Genomic DNA, 18,874 nt, shown 5'->3' on the forward strand with positions numbered 1-18,874 from the left:
CTTTCCTTAAGTGGATTCCCAAGTTTTTTGGGTGTGTTCTGGGGTCTTTGTTTTGTTTTGTTTTTGTTTTATTTATATTGTTAATGTTTTGAGGTTATTGTGAATGAGATAGTTTTTCTCATTTCTTTCTAAAGGCTTTGTCACTGATATACAGAAATGCTTTTGACTTATTAGTGTTGATTTTATATCCTGCTACATTTATTTACTAATTAGATGTAGAATCATATCATCATCAAATAATGCCAATTTGAGTTCTTTTCCTATATCTATCCCTTTGATTTCTTTCGTCTAATTGCTCTGGCCAGTGTTTCATGTACTGTGTTAAATAGAAGTGGTAAAAGAGGACATCCCTGACTTGTTCCAGTTTTTAGATGGAATGCCTTCAATTTTTCTTCATTTAGAATGATGTTGGCCTGGGGCTTAGTGTAGAGAGCCTTTATGATGTTGAGATATGTTCCTGTTATCTTTAGTTTTTCTAGTCTATTGAACATGAAGTAGTGCTGTATTTTCTCATATGCTTTTTCTGCATCTATTGAGATGATTACATGATTCTTATCTTTAAGTCTATTGATGTGATGACTTACGTTTATTGATTAATGTTGAACCAAACTTGCATCCCTGGGATGAATCCCACTTGATCATGATGCACAATCTTTTTGATGTTTTTGTATTTCATTTGCCAGAATTTTATGAGAATTTTTGTATCTTGTTCATTAGAGATACTGGTCTGAAGTTTTCTTTTTTTGATATGTCTTTGCCTGGTTTTGGAATCAGGGTGATATTGGCCTCATAAAATGAGTTTGGAAGTGCTCCCTCTTTTTCTATTTCCTGAAATAAATTAAGAGTATTGGTATTTGTTCTTCTTTAAACGTCTTGTAGAACTTGGCTGTGTATCCATCCAGTCCTTGGCTTTTCTTGGTTGGTAGACTTCTGATAGTATCTTCTATTTCGTCATTTGAATTTTTTTTTAAGAGAGAAAGAAAGAGAGAGAGAATTTTAATATTTATTTTTTAGTTCTCAGCGGACACAACATCTTTGTATGTGGTGCTGAGGATCGAACCCGGGCCGCATGCAAGCCAGGCGAGCGCGTTACCACTTGAGCCACATCTCCAGCCCATCGTCATTTGAAATTGATCTGTTTAAATTGTGTATTTCATCCTGATTCAATTTAGGCAAATCATATGACTCTAGAAATTTGTCGATGCCTTTGAAGTTTTCTATTTTATTGGAGCACAAGTTTTCAACATCATTTCTGATTATCTTCCTGTATGTCTGTAGTGTCTGTCATGGTATTGGAAGGAAGGCCAGCCTTTACACAGACTTTTTAAAAATTTTTCAGGTATTGTCCTTCTTTACCCACTTTTTTGTTTTACACACTTAGTTTTACAAGTGCAAAAAAAAATGCAGTGAGATTCCATAATGTTTACCAATAAAATTAAAAAATTAAAAGTCTTATAACGCCCACTTTATTATCTTTTGCATGATTTTCACATTTTTAAAAGGATATTCAGTATTTATACGTTTTTCATTGTATTTTGCAGCTACTATTTATCATTTTATCACCTATTATTAGTTTATTTTCATTTTTTGCTATTTTAAGTTAATGCATCTAGAATATCATCTAATTTTTCCTATATTTTGGATTTTTTAACAGCTTTCCACCAGTAGCATCTGTTAAAAATATGATTCTAGGACTGAAAATTCTTGAGAAATTTCTCTCATGACATACTATACTATAAACATGCTGTGGCAGCAGCCCCCAGTGACCTCCACGTTAACAAGTCCAGTGGCTGCATCGTCCTGGACATTTCCATGATTCTGTTCACCACTCTCCCATTTTAAAGTCCTACTCCTTTAGCTGCTGTGACATCACTGTCTCTTGATTTTTCTTATGGGTTTGAATCTCTGCTTTGCCCTTATGATCTTTACCTATTTACCTAGCCTTTCAGAGTTTTAGTGTCCTTGTTGGCACAATTATGGTTACTTGTCTTATTCTTTGGATTAAATTGCACACAAAGCCACAAACGCAATGTCTGGTACGTAGTATAATATGATAAATGTATCCTTTCATTTCTGTCTTTGGCTCCTTACTTTCTGCATAGATCTCTCTCATCTGAGGGGAAAACAAAGCACATGATAACCTTTCCAGATAGGAAGGTCACGATGCCAGGTATGCTTCTAACAGAGTGGGCTGTTAGTCCTTCTAACAAGTCATAATTGTATAGTAAGATGTGGTTGTGAAATATGTTTGAGCTACACCAAGCTGAAAGTTTGGATTTTCTCTCACGGCTTCTCCTGGAGTGTTCTTGTTGTGGATGAAGCCCACAGATTGAAAAGCCAAAGCTCTCTGCTGCATAAGACACTTTCAGAGGTAAACTCAAAGGATAGTCTTAGTTTTTACACACCCCCTTCCTTTTTTCAATAGACTTTATTTTTTAGAGCAAGTTAGGTTTACAACAAAATTGAATAAAAGGTACAGAGTTCCCATATATCCCCTGCCCCTTTACAAGCCTAGCTTCCCCCATTCTCAGCCTCTCCCTGAAGAGAGATGTTAAAACTAATAAATCTACATTGGCACCGCAGTGTCACCAGAGTCTGTAATGATGGTTTCACTCGCTGTTGCGTGTCCTGTGAGTTTGAACAAACAGGTGATGGCATGTTTCCACCTTATAGTATCATGCAGAGCAGTTTACTGGCTCAGAAATCCTATACCCATCTGTTCACCATTCCTTCTCCCCTCTAACTCCCTTTTAAAACCACTTAGTTTAGTCTATACAAAGCCAACTAAATTGAAACTTTATTATTACTATTATTATTATTATTATTATTATTATTATTATTATTTGTTCTAATTTGTAATATATAACAGCAGAATGCATTATAATTCAAATTACCCATATAGAGCACAATTGTTCATATCTCTGGTTATACACAAGTAGAGTCACACCATTCCTGTCTTCATACATGTACTTCGGATAATGATGTCTATCTCATAAATTAAAACTTGTGTAGTCAGACTTGTGCAGAGCTAAATTAACCTGTTTGGGAGGGCAGTGACAAAAGTAGTATTTAATATGGCTAATTACTATTCCTTTCTCTTTTACATAGAAGATAACATTTACTAAAATCTAGTTATCAAATGAGTCAGACCCTACCCCAATAAAATGCATTGTATTTTTGGAGATTTTTCAACTCTCTTTTGAGTGCTTTTAATTTTTCTCTCTTTCTTTCTTTTTTTTTTTAACAAATAAAGATCTTATACTCCTGTCTGCAGTTGTAGATGCATTGGATATACCTTATGCCTCTCCCAATTTACTTATTTAAAAACTTACCATTCACATGGAGTCATGAAGAGACCAATTTCTTACAGCATATTGCCTTCAGTCTCTCGTCTGTTGTATTTTTAGTATGATACACTTGATTGCATTCCCTTCTCTTGATCTCTTGTATCATTCAGCAAAGTAAATGAGAAAGATCATTGTGGCCTGGAGCTGCCATTGTTTCTGAGAAGCCAATGAAATGTGAAGTACCTTCTCCTGGTTGACCTGAAAATTTGCTCATTCATGAGACCACACTTGTTAATTTTTGAGATAATCAAAATTTGGTCCTCATCCTATAATAAATCACTTAAATTTAGAGGTCATTTAGAGAAAAATCTTAGACCTGGATTATGTATTTAATATTTATTGGCCTAAAAGTTGCAGTGTTTAAAGTTTTTACTGAAGATATCATCATTTTTTTTAGTTTCAAATATTGTTATCCCCTGCCTGGTAGGGCATCCTCTATTTCTGCTGTCCTCTTTGCCTTCTTTTTAGGGACCCTTGATTACGTTTCCTTTCCAAGAGTTTGTACTCTATATTTAAAATAATACACATGCATAAGATGTGACTTTTCCACATTACTTAATTCTGCTGGTGTAAGTTCTTGTTAATGTCAGCTCAGAGGTTGACCTTGCTTGGCCTGATATCTGTTGTTACTGTTTTTCTTCCTTCATTAGTCTCTTATCTTCCGTGTTCGTATCTGTTTCTCAGTGTTTTTCCTTTTTCTCTTGGAAATGCTGGGGATTTACCCAGGGCTTCATGCATGCTAGGCAAGCATTCTGCTGGTGACCCAAATTCCCAGCCTTGTTTCTCAAAAATTAACAGAATCCCTTTTTATGTTGGACTGTCCATTGCTTACTATCCAGAAACATCTAGAAATCTTGATATCTTGACTCTGATATATTTCAAAGTTTATGAACAGACATTGTGTCAGTGTAAATCTTGCTGCTTGTTTGTAGCAGAGAGGCCTGATGCTATAAATACTTTGGCTTCTCAAACTCTTTGAAAGAATGTGTTTACTCAGATACTCCCGTTAATTCCCCCATGTAGGTCATAACATAGTTTGACTCCTCACATAGATTGCATTTAGTAACCCTAGTGAATACTCATGTAATACTCAAGAGTTTACAATGTGATGTCACTTACATGCTTACAAGAGTGTCTTCTTACAGATTATTATCCCCTCCTTATGGTTGAAACTGGAGAGGTATTATTTCTCACATTAAATAGAGTGTACAACTTGAACCCGAGGCTTCTGATTTCATTTGCCTTAGTTCATTGTGTTAGATCATGTCTCTCTGTGTTCAAATAAATGTTGTGATGGGTCACTTGGTTTTGCTTCCCAGTGATAGAGATTTTTAATTGTGTTAATTTACATATTCTACTTCTTGGTGGTCTTCAGTCTCCTGTTGACTGGAACTCCTATCCAGAATAGCCTCCAAGAGCTCTACTCTCTCCTCAGTTTTGTGGAACCTGACCTATTTTCCAAGGAACAGATGGAGGATTTTGTTGAACGTTACCGGGATATTGAAAAAGAGTTCAAATCAGGTTAATTTTCATTCAGCAAATTATCCCCAAGAGATCTTGACACAGAAACTTTCCTAATGCATAAGAGTTGTAGATTGAAGAGGAAGAGAATCAATAACCAGAGAATGCCTTCCAGGGAGAAAAACCACCACAGATATAAGGCAGATGATGGTCCCTCATGTGGTGTCCACTTTTCTGCTATCCATGGCTCTTACTTGTTTGTTACATGATTCTGCAGTGGGGCTTATTGGTTCACTTTTGGAAAAAGTAAAAAGTACCCACTGATATGTGGGCCTTTTTAAAAACCAACTTCTAATTTTCTTTCATTTTTTTTTCTCTTTGTGGTATTGGAGATTGAACCCAGGGGTGCTCTACCACAGGGATACATTACCAGTCCTTCTGTAAAAAATTGGAGACAGGGCCTTGCTCAGTTTCATAGGCTGGCCTTCAGCTTACCATCCTCATGCCTCAAGTTCATGTTACCATGTGGCTTCAACTTGTAATTTATAAAAATTATAGACTTTGTTAACTTTCCATGCCACTTGCCAGTGCAGAAAAGTAAGTGCATGCTATAGACCCAGACTACTGTCAAGAATTCTGCAACACTGAATTTCCTTTTAACCAGAAGTTTGAGATGATTGGGATGTGGAAGGGAAAAGGGAAGCCTTCATTCGTATAACCATAGCTTTTTCTTATACCTTTGCCACTCTGCCTTGTAGAACGTTCCCATAATATCTGAATACCCTAGGATGATTGTCCAAAACAGATGGCAGGAGGCCACCCAGTGATTATGTGTGTGCTGGTTAATATGAGTTGCAGAGGGTTCTTATAGCAAAAATTCCCAAACCACAGGGTAAAGATGACCTGCAAACCTGCTCTGATTGATTACTCCCATGTTTAGAGTTGTCAGATATGTGACATCTAATTACAAATGACAAGGGACACACTGGTACTGAAGAGCTATGAATTGTTTATCTGAATTTCAAATTTAACAGGTTGCTTGTATTTTTGTTTTCTGTTTCTGGTTTTCCTACATGATGTATACTTCCAACTTAGTGTAGCTTTTGAAGTCTAGGAGGCCTGTAAAAGAACAAGGGATTAGAAGTTTTTAAAAATCTACTTTTAATGCTCACCATTTTCACATTCACCTGTGTGTCCTTGGATAAGTGGCCTGATTTCTCTGAGCCTCACTTAACTGTCATAAACATAAAGACAGTATTGCTCACCCTGCATTTCTAGGCTGTATGCTGATAAGTGAGATGAAATGAAGCATACCCTGGAAAACAGTGTCTTGAAAATGAGATTATTCCTAAGAAAAATCCAGTTTTTTGAGTGTTGTAGTTTGGGGATTAAAAGCCAGTAAACAAGTCCAGAAGGAATAGGAAGAAACCAGGAAAGGGAGAAATGATTGGTCCTCTAATTATGGTGGTTCAGCTTATAATTTTTTGACTTTACCACTTTACAAAAGCAGCAACATTCAATAGAAACTGTACTTTGAATTTCAAATTTTTATTGGTGTACCTATTTGTACCTATGTTTGCGGTACATATTTATACCTGTTGATGTTTTGCATAGTGATCACTTAGGTCATTAGCATATCATATAGCAAAACCTTGATCATTTTTTTATGGTGAGTATATTCAAAATGCTGGATTCTAACTGGTTTAAGATATAAAATGCATTATTGTTAGTTATATTAGAATGTTCAATATAATCATCAGGGAAATGCAAATCAGGAACACAATGGGAAACCTCCTCCCCCCCATTAGAATGGTTATCACAGACACCACACGCTGGAAAGGCTGTGGTGGAAGGGGAACTCTGAGACACCAGGGTGGGAATGGAGATGGTGCAGCCATCGTGAAAATCAGGATGGCATTTCCTCAGAAAACTAAATAGAACTGCTGTATGATTCAGCAATCCCATACTGGGTATATAGTTGAAGAAAGGGATCGAGAGTCAAGAGATGTCTGTGCTCCTGTGTTCATGGCAGCACTGTTCACAGTACCCAGAGTGTGGAGCTCACCTAGATGTCCATTAGCAGATAAAAAGGAAATGAGGTGTCAATACAGGATGGGATGCTCTTCAGCCATAAGAGGGCATGAGTTTCAGTCTTTTCCCAGGCTTGGGATAGGTTGTAAGGTACTGTCCTGTGAGGCGGGGTGGCAGCAGCGAGGCAGGACTCCCCAGTGACTCAGGCGACCCTGAGGGTAAGTAACTGATACCACACAGTGCTCTGTGTTGTCAGTCGTTTAGTCACAGGCATTCAGCACATTACATAAAGTATTCACAGTTTTTCATAGAAGAGGCTTCAGGTTAGATTATTTTGCTGAGTGGACTAATGTAAGTGCTGAGCACATTTGAGGTAGGGTGGGCTGAGCTGTGGGGTTTGGTGTGTTAGGTCTGTTCAAGGCACTTTTTTACGTATAAGATATTTTCAGTTTGTTATGGGTTTATAGGAATGTAATCCCTTTGTAAGTCCAGGAGCATCTGTAACTGTGAAAAGTTACTGTACTGACCTAGAACACAGAATTAGCATGAAAATGAGGAAAGTGAGTTGCTCCATGTTCTCTAGTAGTTCGGCGCCTCTGCTGTGTTTTTGTACCACACTCTTTTATGTTTTTCCTTCCACAGCAAGTGAACTTCACAACCTCTTGCAGCCATTTCTGCTGAGGAGAGTGAAAGCATCGGTAGCTAAAGAACTTCCCAAGAAGACAGAAGTAGTGATATACCATGGCATGTCAGCATTGCAGAAAAAATACTACAAGGCTATTTTGATAAAAGACCTAGGTATTCAGAGGGCAGTTGGTCCATTAAGAAACTAAATGGGGATGTGATTTTTTATGCAGAGAAATATTTTATGATTACACTCACTTTGTGTAGCAAGAATATAAGGTAGAATTTTGTATTCTGAATGATACGCCAATCACCTGACATGGAACAATAGCAGTGTTAAGTGTAGCTCAGACTTGGTTGTTGCATGATGGAATTTCCCTTTTTACTCTTGCGTGCTTTTTCTTATGCCTGCAATATAGCAAACACTTTTAAGTGTCTACTCATGATTTTTATCCTCTATTTGTTTTTTTCTCCCCTCTTAAAACCACAATGGCAGTTATAGAAGAAATTTTAGAAGTTTACAATTGTTTTAACAAAGCACTGCTAAGTTTACCTTGTAGATTTCCTTCTCAAAAAAAGTGAGGAGTAAGAAAATCCCATATGGATATGATTTTAATTCTTAGTGAAATTCATTGCCATTTGGGAGGTTAGTATAAATTTGAGGGAAATACTATGAAATGAGTAAGGTTATGTTTGTGTTTTGTTTGTGTTTTGATTTGTTAGTCCCTTTTCATATCTATCTTTAAAATTTCAGATGTATTTGAAAATGAGATGGCAAGGAAAGTTAAACTTCAGAATATCTTATCCCAGCTTTGAAAGTGCGTGGATCACCCGTATTTGTTTGATGGTGAGCCAATGTCCTGTTTCCCCCCATTATTTTTCATTAGTAGTTCTGTAATCAAAATCATAGCTGGACTCTTCAACAGAACTGCTGCATTTATGTGTCTACTCTGCTCCTTCTCATTTTCTCTATATTGATGATATCTAGTGTTAATCATACTGAAGATTTCTTCACATGTCCCGTAATATCCCTTAAGCTGATTTCCTTTTTCTCTCTTAATGCAGGATCTATTGCATTTGCCTTGACTCTACTTTTCTAAAATCTAGAAATGTTTCTAAGCTTTTTTGGAGGGCAGGTAGCTTTTCTTTCTTTCATGATAGTAACAGTTGTGGAGAGGAAAACTGGCAGCTTTACAGAATGGTTATAATGGGGATTCATCTAACCCTTCTTCAGGATTGGATTTCCTTTTGCCTTGAGCCCCTTGGTCACTACGCCCAGTTCCCTGTGTTCTCTGTGATGCCCAGGCATTGTCATTTCACACTTTATTAACTTCTCAGATCCCTTGACACAGCAGATGGCTTTCTCCTTGGGACGCTCTTCACTCAGCTTCTGGGGTAGCAGTTTTTCCTGCCTTTCTTCCTGCCTGCATGCTCCTGTTCTGTGTCCTTTGCTCTCTTCTTTCATCCTAGTGACTTCTGTACATGTCCCTCTAAGTACTGCTCTTGTTGCCACAAATTTATGTGTAGTATTTCATTTTCATTCCCATTGGGGTTTTTGGATGCACTCTGATGGGCGATTCTCTGGTCCTGGGATTCCCTAGTGTAGAAAGATTGCAAAAGGTCTGCTGTACTTGTTTTAAGGAGTCTATGCCAAGTACCATTAGGAGCTGTTTAAAAGTTTAACAGAACTTTAATCAAGTGCACATTAGAACTTTTTTTAAGGGAGAAGGGGCATTAGGAACATAGATTTTGAAGGACATCTTCCAGAATATTCTGACTGCTGCCTGTACCTTGAGGATCACTTTTATACACACCTAAGCCTATTTCTTGATTTCTTATCTAGAGTGAGAGCCTTAGAATTTTCTTTGTGGATCTTCTTGATATCTGGCATCTTCCTTTCCCTCAGTTTCGTAAAGAGTGAGTTTGTTTCTTAGATAAATATTTATTAGACTTTTTGGATGTGCCAGGCTCTGCAGTTGATATTAAGCAAATAATTAGAAAATGCCTTGAATAGGTGAGACTGGAGGGCCTACTGCATTAGAAAGAGCTTGGGCTCTCTCTGTTGCCTACCTATTTGGTTTTCTACTCAAGAATTTTGCCCTGACTCAGGGCACATGATTAGGATTGGGCTCTCTGCTTTCAGGTGTGGAACCAGAGCCTTTTGAAGTTGGAGACCACCTGATTGAGGCTAGTGGGAAACTTCACCTGCTGGATAAGCTTCTGGCATTCCTGCATTCCAGGTAGGAATAGATTGACATGTACTGCTCTCAGGGAGTGACTGGTTCAAACCTGAGTAATGAAGAACTTACTGACTCTTGAGACTGATTCAAGTTCCCTTTTTTAGAAGCCTGGAATTCAGGGCCTACTTTCTCTGCAACTGTACACCCCCCCATTCCATCTCATCCAACCCCACTCCTCCACTTTTATCCTTTCTTTCCTGAATTTCTACAGCATTTAGGATCCCAGTCCAGGACTTGGCAAGCCCTACCTTACTCTGCTACCTTGTTATCAGTGTATGGTCACCTCATCAGTCCAACTATGTTGGTTGCATCCACAAGGACAAGTCAACATTGAGCATGGTTCCCAGCTAGAATCAAAGCCAGCCTTGTCAAACCAACACCCAAGACACATTTTCAGGTGGAGTCTGTTTACTAAGAAGGCTACGCCATAAATGTAGTTACCTGACATACTAAGTCTTGGGAGGTGGGGGTTTGGGGGAACTACCAACCAGGATCATCCAGCAATGCTATCCTTCAGAATCAAAGAAATAAGACTTTCTCAGAACTGAGATAATTAAGACCAGCTGTACAAAAGATACTTAAGGGAGTCTTGTGCCCAGAAGTCAAAGAAAATTACTGTCATAAAAGTAAATTTTACTAGAAGAGTAAATACACAAATGAAAAACATTTTTATCAGTAAAGTAAGCCATCAAATCACAAAGATAAATGAGAGAAAGTAAAGAGCAAATAATATTCAAAACAACTAACAGGAATAAGCCTTTACCTATCAATGACCTTGAATGGAAAAAATTAAAAGATAGCTGGACTGAATAAATCAAAAAGCAAGATCCAATAACATGCTTCCTAAAAAGAATTCACAACTAAAAACATAAAATGAAAGAATGAAAAATGATATTCCAAGCAAAGGGAAACTTAAAGCTAGTAGAAGCAGTAGCTACATTTACATGTGATGAAATAGACTTTAAGATAAAAACTGTAAAGACAAAGTCACTAATAATAATCAAGGATTCAATAAGAAATGTGATAAATTTATGTATACCTAACATCAGAGCAACCAGTTTTATAAAATAGCCACTATTAGACCTAAAGGGAGAGAGACTAATACCATAACAGAGGGGAATTTCAATACCCCACTTTCGTCAGTGGACAATTCATCCAGCCCCTCCACCAAAAAATGAACAAACATCAGAGTTCAACTATATGTCAGAACATTCCATTCAACAGCTGCAAAGTACACATTCTTTTCATCAATTCATGGAGTTTTCTCTAGAATACACAATATATTAAGCCCCAAAATAATTCTAAATAAAAATTTTAAATGAAATTATATTCTGTATCCTTTCTGATTACCATGGGGAAAAAACTAGAGTCAGCAACAAAATTAATTTAGACATGAACACTGAACAACATACACTTGAATCAATAGTGGTTTGTCAAGGATAAAGGAAGAGAAATATTAAAATTTCTGGAAACAAAATGAAAACAACATGCCAAAACTGACGGTATACAACAAAACCAGTATCCAGAGGAAACTTGATAGCAATAGTGCCTACATTAAAAAAGTTTTTTAAAAATTTCAACTAACCTTAAAATGCATCTCAATGATCTAGAAAAGCAAGAACAAACCAACCTCCAAATTAGAAGGAATGAAAGATCAGAGCAGAAATAAATGCAAAAGAGATTAAAAGGGCAATACAAAAGATCAATAAAATGAAGAGGTCATATTTTAAGAAGGTGAACAAAAGCAACAAACCTTTAGCTGAACTAACTAAGAAAAAAATAAGACCCAAATAAAATTAGACATTAAGCAAAAGAAGACATTAGCACAGAAATACAAAGGATCATTATGAGATTCTGATAAAAATAAATACGATATGCTAACATTTATAAATCTAATCTAGAAGAAATGGACAAATTTCTAGACACACATAACCTATCAAAATAAATCTGAGAACTCCACTTCTGGTTCACAGACAGCCACATCTTCTCCTCTTGTGCACATCCTCTTGTCTCTTGCGGTGCCAGCCATGCCGTCCCTAAGACATGATGGTGAGGGTCAGAGTAAATGTATTTGGCCACATTGGGTGCCTGGTCACCAGGGCTGCTTTCAAGTCTGGCGAAGTGGATATTGTTGCTATCAATGACCCCTTCATTGACCTCAACTACATGGTCTGTGTGTTCCAGTGTGTTTCCACCCGTGGTAAATTCAATGGCACAGTCAAGGCTGAATACAGGAAGCTTGTTATCAATGGAAAGTCCATTTCCAGAAGGAAGATCCTGCTAACATCAGATGGGGTGATGCTGGTGCTGAACCTATTGGGGAGTCCACTGATGTCTTCACCAGCATGGGGAAAGCTGGGATTAATTTCAAGGGTGGTGCTGAAAGGGTCATCTCTGCCTCTTCTGCTGATGCCCCCATGTTTGTGATGACCGTGAATCGTGAGATGTATGACAACTCCCCCAAGATCATCAGCAATGCCTCCTGTAGCACCCACCAACTGCTTAATCCCCTGGCCAAGGTCATCCATGACAACTCCAGCATTGTGGAAGGACTCAAGACCACAGTACTTGTCACCACTACTAATCAGAAGACTGTAGATGGCCCCTCTGGGAAACTCTGGCATGATGATGTTGGAGCTTCCCAGAATATCCTCTCTGCATCCACTGGTGCTGCTAAGGCTGTAGGCAAGGTCATCCCTTAACTAAATGGGAAGCTTACTGGCATGGATTTTTGTGTGCCTACCCCAGTGTGTCAGTTGTGGATCTGACCTGTTGCCTGAAGAAAGCTGCAAGATTTGATGACATCAGGAAGGTGGTAAAGCAGGCATTAGAGGGCCCCTCAAGGACCGAGTTGTCTCCTATGACTTTAACAGTGATATCCACTCTGCCACCTTCAGTGCTGAGGCTGGCATGGCCCTCAGTGATCACTTTGTCAAGCTTATTTCCTGGTATGACCATGAATTTGTCTACAGCAACAGGGTGGTGGATCTGATGGTCCACATGGCCTCCAAGGAGTAAGAGCCCCTGGACCACCTGCCCCAGCAAGAACACAGAGAAAGAAATAGGCCCTCGGCTGTGGGGAGTCCCTTGTTCCTAACTCAGTCCCTCAGCAAGAATCTCCCCTCTTCCCAATTTCCATCCCAGACACCCTGAAAAAGGAGGGAGGTTTAAGGAGCCCTACTTTCACCACCAATAAAGTCTACTGCACCTCCCAAAATTAAAAAAAAAATGAGGACATAAAAAACCTGAATAGGCTAATAACAAATAATGAGATTGAATCAGTACTGAAGTCTCCCAACAAAGAAACCTCAGGACTGATGGCTTTATGATTGAATTTTGACAAACTTTTAAAAAAGAACTATAACCAATTCTCAGATTTTTCCATATGATTGGAAGGGAGGAAACATTTCCAAACTCTAGGAGGCCAGCATCATCCTGTTTTCAACAACAAATAAGGACACAACAAGAAGAAAGAAAGTTGTATAGACCAATATCCCTGATGAACAAGGTTCAGACAACCTCAACAGAGTACTAGCAAACAAGATTTAACAGCACATCAAAAAGATTATTTCCCCTGATCAAGGAGGTTTTATCCCAAGGGTGCAAAGATGGTGTACATGTGCAAGTCAATAAGCAATCTATCATGTCAACAAAAGAAAGAATAAAAGCCATGTTATCCCAGTAGATGCAAAAAATAAGATTCAATATCTCTTCATGATAAAAGCCCTGATCAAATTAGGTATAGAAAGATTATAACTCAGCATAATAAAGGCTATCCACAACAAACCCTCCGCCTGCATCACAGTGAACCTGGGAAAGCTGAGTACAAGTCCTGTGTCAGGAACAAGACAGGAAGAGGGAGGGGGAGTGTGGCATGTGTAATACGACGGAGGATGGTGTGGCTGTGGAGGCTTTCAGGAGATGTGTTCTAACCAGGCCTCTCCTACTTTCCCTTGGGTTCATGACTGCTTGCCATCTCCCTACAGAAATTGGACACAAGAGCCTGTATGTTCAAGGGATAAAGTCTGGGCAGGACAACACATTTTGGGGCCAACAGACTAGGAAAGAAAGCTCAGGTAGCTGCTCCTCTTCCCTTCCCCTTAAGTCCCTAGGACTGACAAATCAAGGAATTGACCCCTCCCAACGTTGTTTCTCTATTTGAGAATTCAAAAGTAAAGTTCAGGAATGGCTAGGTGGTGAGATTTTTTTAAGGAGTGGATGACCAGATGTGAGATGTCTGAGGTTACCTGCTGTAGGATTTAACTCCCACCTCTATTAAATAAAGTTCACTGGTGCTGAGGATCTGGACATCTACCCTTTCCCAATACATATTACCAGTTAGACTAGTCAAACATCTTGGGGAATATTGCATATAACAGGACATCTGAGAATTAAAATATCTTTTTTTTGTTTTAGAGGGAGAGAGAGAACTTTTTTTAATATTTATTTTTCAGTATTTGGTGGACACAGCATCTTTGTCTGTATGTGGTGCTGAGGATCGAACCCGGGCCGAACGCATGCCAGGCGAGCGCGCTACCACTTGAGCCACATCCCCAGCCCTTAAAATATCTTAATAGAAAAAATTAACAGAAAAGAAACAACTTTACAATTAAAGTACAGTAAAGACCTTTGGATAATTAGCAATATGATTTTTTAAATAACCAGATAAAAATGTCATTATGAAAAAAAGATAAGTAGTGAAATCTATAGGGCAGAATGTGTTAGATATTTTTAAAAATATAGATCATCCCAGAAGAAAATAAAAAAAGAAAGAAATTATAAAAGAAAAAATATATACGTATGTAGGAGACAACATCTAAGAAATACAATAAAGATAAAATTTTTGAAGACTAGTGGAGACAATTTTTTTTTATAATCAAAGCAGAATCCTTTTAAACAAAAACTGTACAAAGGGAAAACAATTTTGTGAGTATTGTAGGGCTGAGCAAATGAGAAATATTTGATATTGATAGAAAGAGGGGTTCCCACTAGGAGAAGATACAAATATGGATTGGGGAAGTCAAAAAAGAACCCTGCAGCATCAGATTGGGATTAAAAGTATCAGTATGAACTCATAATTTTTATATATGATATATATACACATATAATTTCAAATTATATATATGAAATTGAAACATTAAAATAGAAAATTGCAACAGTTTTTCAATTCTCTCTATCCTGAGAAATGATGATCTAGAAATGATGACCTTTGGCAAGATAACTTGTGCTAAGATAATTGAGAAATAAGTTTCTTTGCTGTTCCTTTTCAGACTTCCAACAACTAGTTTTAATACCCACTAAGATTAGTGCTCAATTAAACTATTAAATAAGTAAACAGAGCTCAGATCTTGTTTTCTAAATATTTCCTACTAAAAGGACACAGGCACCAATTCAAAAGGGCTCCTACTGGCCAAAATCTGAATTTGAGCATCCAAATATATGATGGTAGTAGTAGATTATAATTCACTAAATAAAATATCTTAAATTCATATCAGTGAAAATTAGGTATAAAGAAAGGTAAATTCTTCCAGCAAATGTAGACAGAATAATAGAAAAAAAATCACTATTTTGCAAAAATCATAGAAATAATTAAGTATTAATTATTCTAACCTTTTTGGAAAGCCATCTGACAATATTAATTGAAATTTAAAGTACATCTACCTTTATACCATTTTCCAATCCTGACAATGTCCCTTAGACATAAAGACACAAACATATAAAAGGACATGCTTAAACTGAATATGACTGACCATACTATTTGTTTATAGCTGGCATGTATTCTAGGTAAGCTAGCAAAATGTTTGGTTAGGTTCCATGTCATGCTGGTGGCTATTGTTTTAATATTACTTCAGTATGTAATGGTTACATGCATACCTGTAAGGTTAGAAGTTGCACTAAAAAACAAAAAAAACCTGGGGCTGGGGATGTGGCTCAAGTGGTAGGTAGCACGCTCACCTGGCATGTACAGGGTGCTGATTTCGATCCTCAGCACCTCATAAAATAAAATAAACTTGTAGAAAAGTTAAACATCCATTAGCAAAGGACAAATAGTCAAACAAATGATACAACCATATTGTAAAATATTTAAAGTTGTATTATCATTGATTAAAAAAACAAGAAAAAATTGTAGCAGAACTACTCTTTGCCAATTCCCTTTCACCATGTAACAAAATGGTGGTTTTTATTGTTGTATTTATGTAAAATGTATCCAGTTAAACAGTAACACAATGTTAACTGTAGTGTTTACAGTTAGAAGTGACCATGTCACCTCCGGCTTGGTCGCGCACCTATAATCCCAGGTATTAAGGAGGCTGAGGCAGGAGGATTGCAAGTTTGAGGTCAGTCTCCACAATTTAGTGAGGCCCTAAAAAGGGCTGGGGATGTGGCTTAATGGTTAAGCACCCCTGGGTTTAATCCCCAGTACTCCCCCCCAAAAGTGACCACATCACTAGTTATGACTGATTGATAGTGTAAGTGAAAGTTGATTTTATGAGAAATTGCTCCAAACTTATGAGGTTTCTTGTGTTTCTGGTCATAGGAGTAACTAACTGAGTCCAGGATTTTGCTATTATTTTTGACAATTAGAAAAATACACTACATTTAGAAAAGTTTTGAGGCATTTAATAATAGAAAGCTCCAAGCCATGGTCCCTGATAGAAAAGAAATAAACGAAGAAAACCTTTACCACATTCAGGCCTTCTTCCTGTAGACAATTTCTGGACCATTGCACAGGGAGGATCTCCCCCCCCACACACACACACCAAAAATATAGAGAAAAAAAACAGGAAATTGCCAAGTTAAGGAAAGAAAAACAAAGTTCAAGGAAACTTGAGTTTGGGTATGGAATTCCAAGAGGAAGGAGATAACACAGAATAAGACTTACAGATATATTATAGAGATCTTCGTAAATTAATAACAGTGGAATCTGAATTGCAGGATACATGTCCATGAGCCTAGGCAAGATTAGCTTCCAGGAAAAGAGTTTCCAGAAAGAAGACAATTTCTAGAGATCCCAGTAGGCTGGAAATCATGGTTCCTATCAGCCAGGGTGGAAACATGGGAAAAGCACCTTGAATACTAAAAGATGGATAGGAAAGACCCCAGAGATGCCATGCCTTGGAAGTGAGGCCAAGGTAGCCCTGGACTCAAGCCCCTTAAACACTCTTAAAAAACAAACCTCAAGAGAAGTAAACTGAACAAATAACTACTGGTGAGAACATTGTCCAACAATAATTTTTTTAAAATACTAAAAACCCAGCAATCAGCAATGTATAATTAACATCCAGCTTCTGATAAAACATTACAGATAGGGAAGGGAAATATGACTCATAACCAGGAACAAATATATCACAATGGAAACAGATTCAGAAATGAAAGACAAGACAGAACTGTCAGACAGGAATTAAAACAGGTGATGTAGTTATGCTCACATGTTCAAAAATGTCAACGTGAATATAATCAGTGAACAGTGGAAGTTATAGATTTGGACAAAAACGGTAGAGATATCAAGTAAAATACTTAAATATTTTATTGGGTGTGATTAATAGAAGTTCAGAGACTAGAAAAAACAGTCTTAAAATAGCAGAATTTACCTAACCTGCATTAAGAGAAAGAGAAAAAAAATGTCTTAGTGATTTGTAGGAATAATAAACTAATGAATGTTTCACAAGTAGATGAGAGAGATTAGGGCAGAAAAATATTTGAAAAATAATGGCTCAACATTTTTTTAACATTTGAATGCTCCAAACAGAATAAAAAATCTCAATGAACCTTGAGCAGAAGACACACATACACACACAAATGACACCACTCCAGAATTAAGTTATTCAAAACCAGAAAAGTGACCAACTTGAAAAATATATAAATGATAATATTTTGAATGTAGCATGTTAAATAAAAAAGTAAAATTATATCTGTTTCTTTTTAGATTATTAATGTGTAGCTATTAGAAAAATCTCAGAATACATAGGTTCTCACATTTTTCCATTTGCTAGCACTGCTCCACAGCTTAAGATATGCACCTTTTCCTTATTACAGTCAAACTTTAAGGAATAGCACAACACTCCACATACACTTTGAAAGTCTTATAGTATTGTTTCTATTTTCTCTTCCTGTCCTTTGTGGCGTTCTTATTGTAATTTTCAGTTTTACATGTTGTAAAGCACACACTAAATTTTGAACCTAATAGTCAATTTTCCATTAAAGACCTTAAAAATTAGGGGACAGTCTTTTTTACATAGCCACTGTATGTTATTTACCTTCTTTTTCTAGCTCTCTTCATTTCTTTGTGTAGATACATATTTACAAGTGACAACATTCTCCTTTTGCCTGAAGAACTTTTTGTCAACAGTTTACACAGTGCAGATCAGATTCTGCATAATTATATCAACTGTTGTTTACACAGATAAAAAGTATTCTTTTATTTATTCTTTTTAAAGGATAATTTATCCTTTTTAAAGGATAATTTCACTGGATTGAAAATTCAAGGCAGACAGTCTTTATTTCCTCTTTCCACATTTGAAAGTTGCTATAGTGTCTTTAGACTTATATAATTTCTGAGAGGGCTATAAAAATGCTTATCTTTCCCCCTCTATATCTGTATAATGTCTTTTTCTGTATGGATGATATATTTTTCAAGTTGGTCACTTTTCTGGTTTTGAATAACTTAATTCTGGAGTGGTGTCATTTGTGTGTGTATGTGTGTCTTCTGCTCAAGGTTCATTGAGATTCTTTATTCTGTTTGGAGCATTCAAATGTTAAAAAAAGTTGAGCCATTATTTTTCAAATATTTTTCTGCCCTAATCTCTCTCATATACTTGTGAAACATCCATTGGTTTATTATTCCTACAAGTCACTAAGACTTTTTTTTTCTCTTTCTCTTAATGCAGGTTAGGTAAATTCTGCTATTTTAAGACTGTTTTTTCTAGTCTCTGAACTTCTATTAATCACACCCAATAAAATATTTGTTTTTTATGGATTGGCTAGCTTCACTTAGCATAATCTGCTCTAGTGCCATCCATTTCCCTGCAAATTCCATGATTTTGTCATTCTTTAGTACTGCGTAATACTCCATGGTGTATAAATGCCACAATTTTTTTAACCATTCATCTATTGAAGGGCATCTGGGTTGGTTCCACAGTCTAGCTATTATGAATTATGCTGCTATGAACA

The 18,874-nt window shown here is 37.0% G+C and overlaps 1 pseudogene; it reads left to right on the plus strand.

Annotated features, from left to right (window-relative positions):
* Window positions 1-11,749: 11,749 nt before the first annotated feature.
* On the plus strand, window positions 11,750-13,474 carry LOC144374757 (glyceraldehyde-3-phosphate dehydrogenase pseudogene; annotated as a pseudogene).
* Window positions 13,475-18,874: the final 5,400 nt, after the last annotated feature.

Source organism: Ictidomys tridecemlineatus, unplaced genomic scaffold (genome assembly GCF_052094955.1).
Source record: "Ictidomys tridecemlineatus isolate mIctTri1 unplaced genomic scaffold, mIctTri1.hap1 Scaffold_851, whole genome shotgun sequence".
Taxonomy (NCBI): Eukaryota; Metazoa; Chordata; class Mammalia; order Rodentia; family Sciuridae; genus Ictidomys; species Ictidomys tridecemlineatus.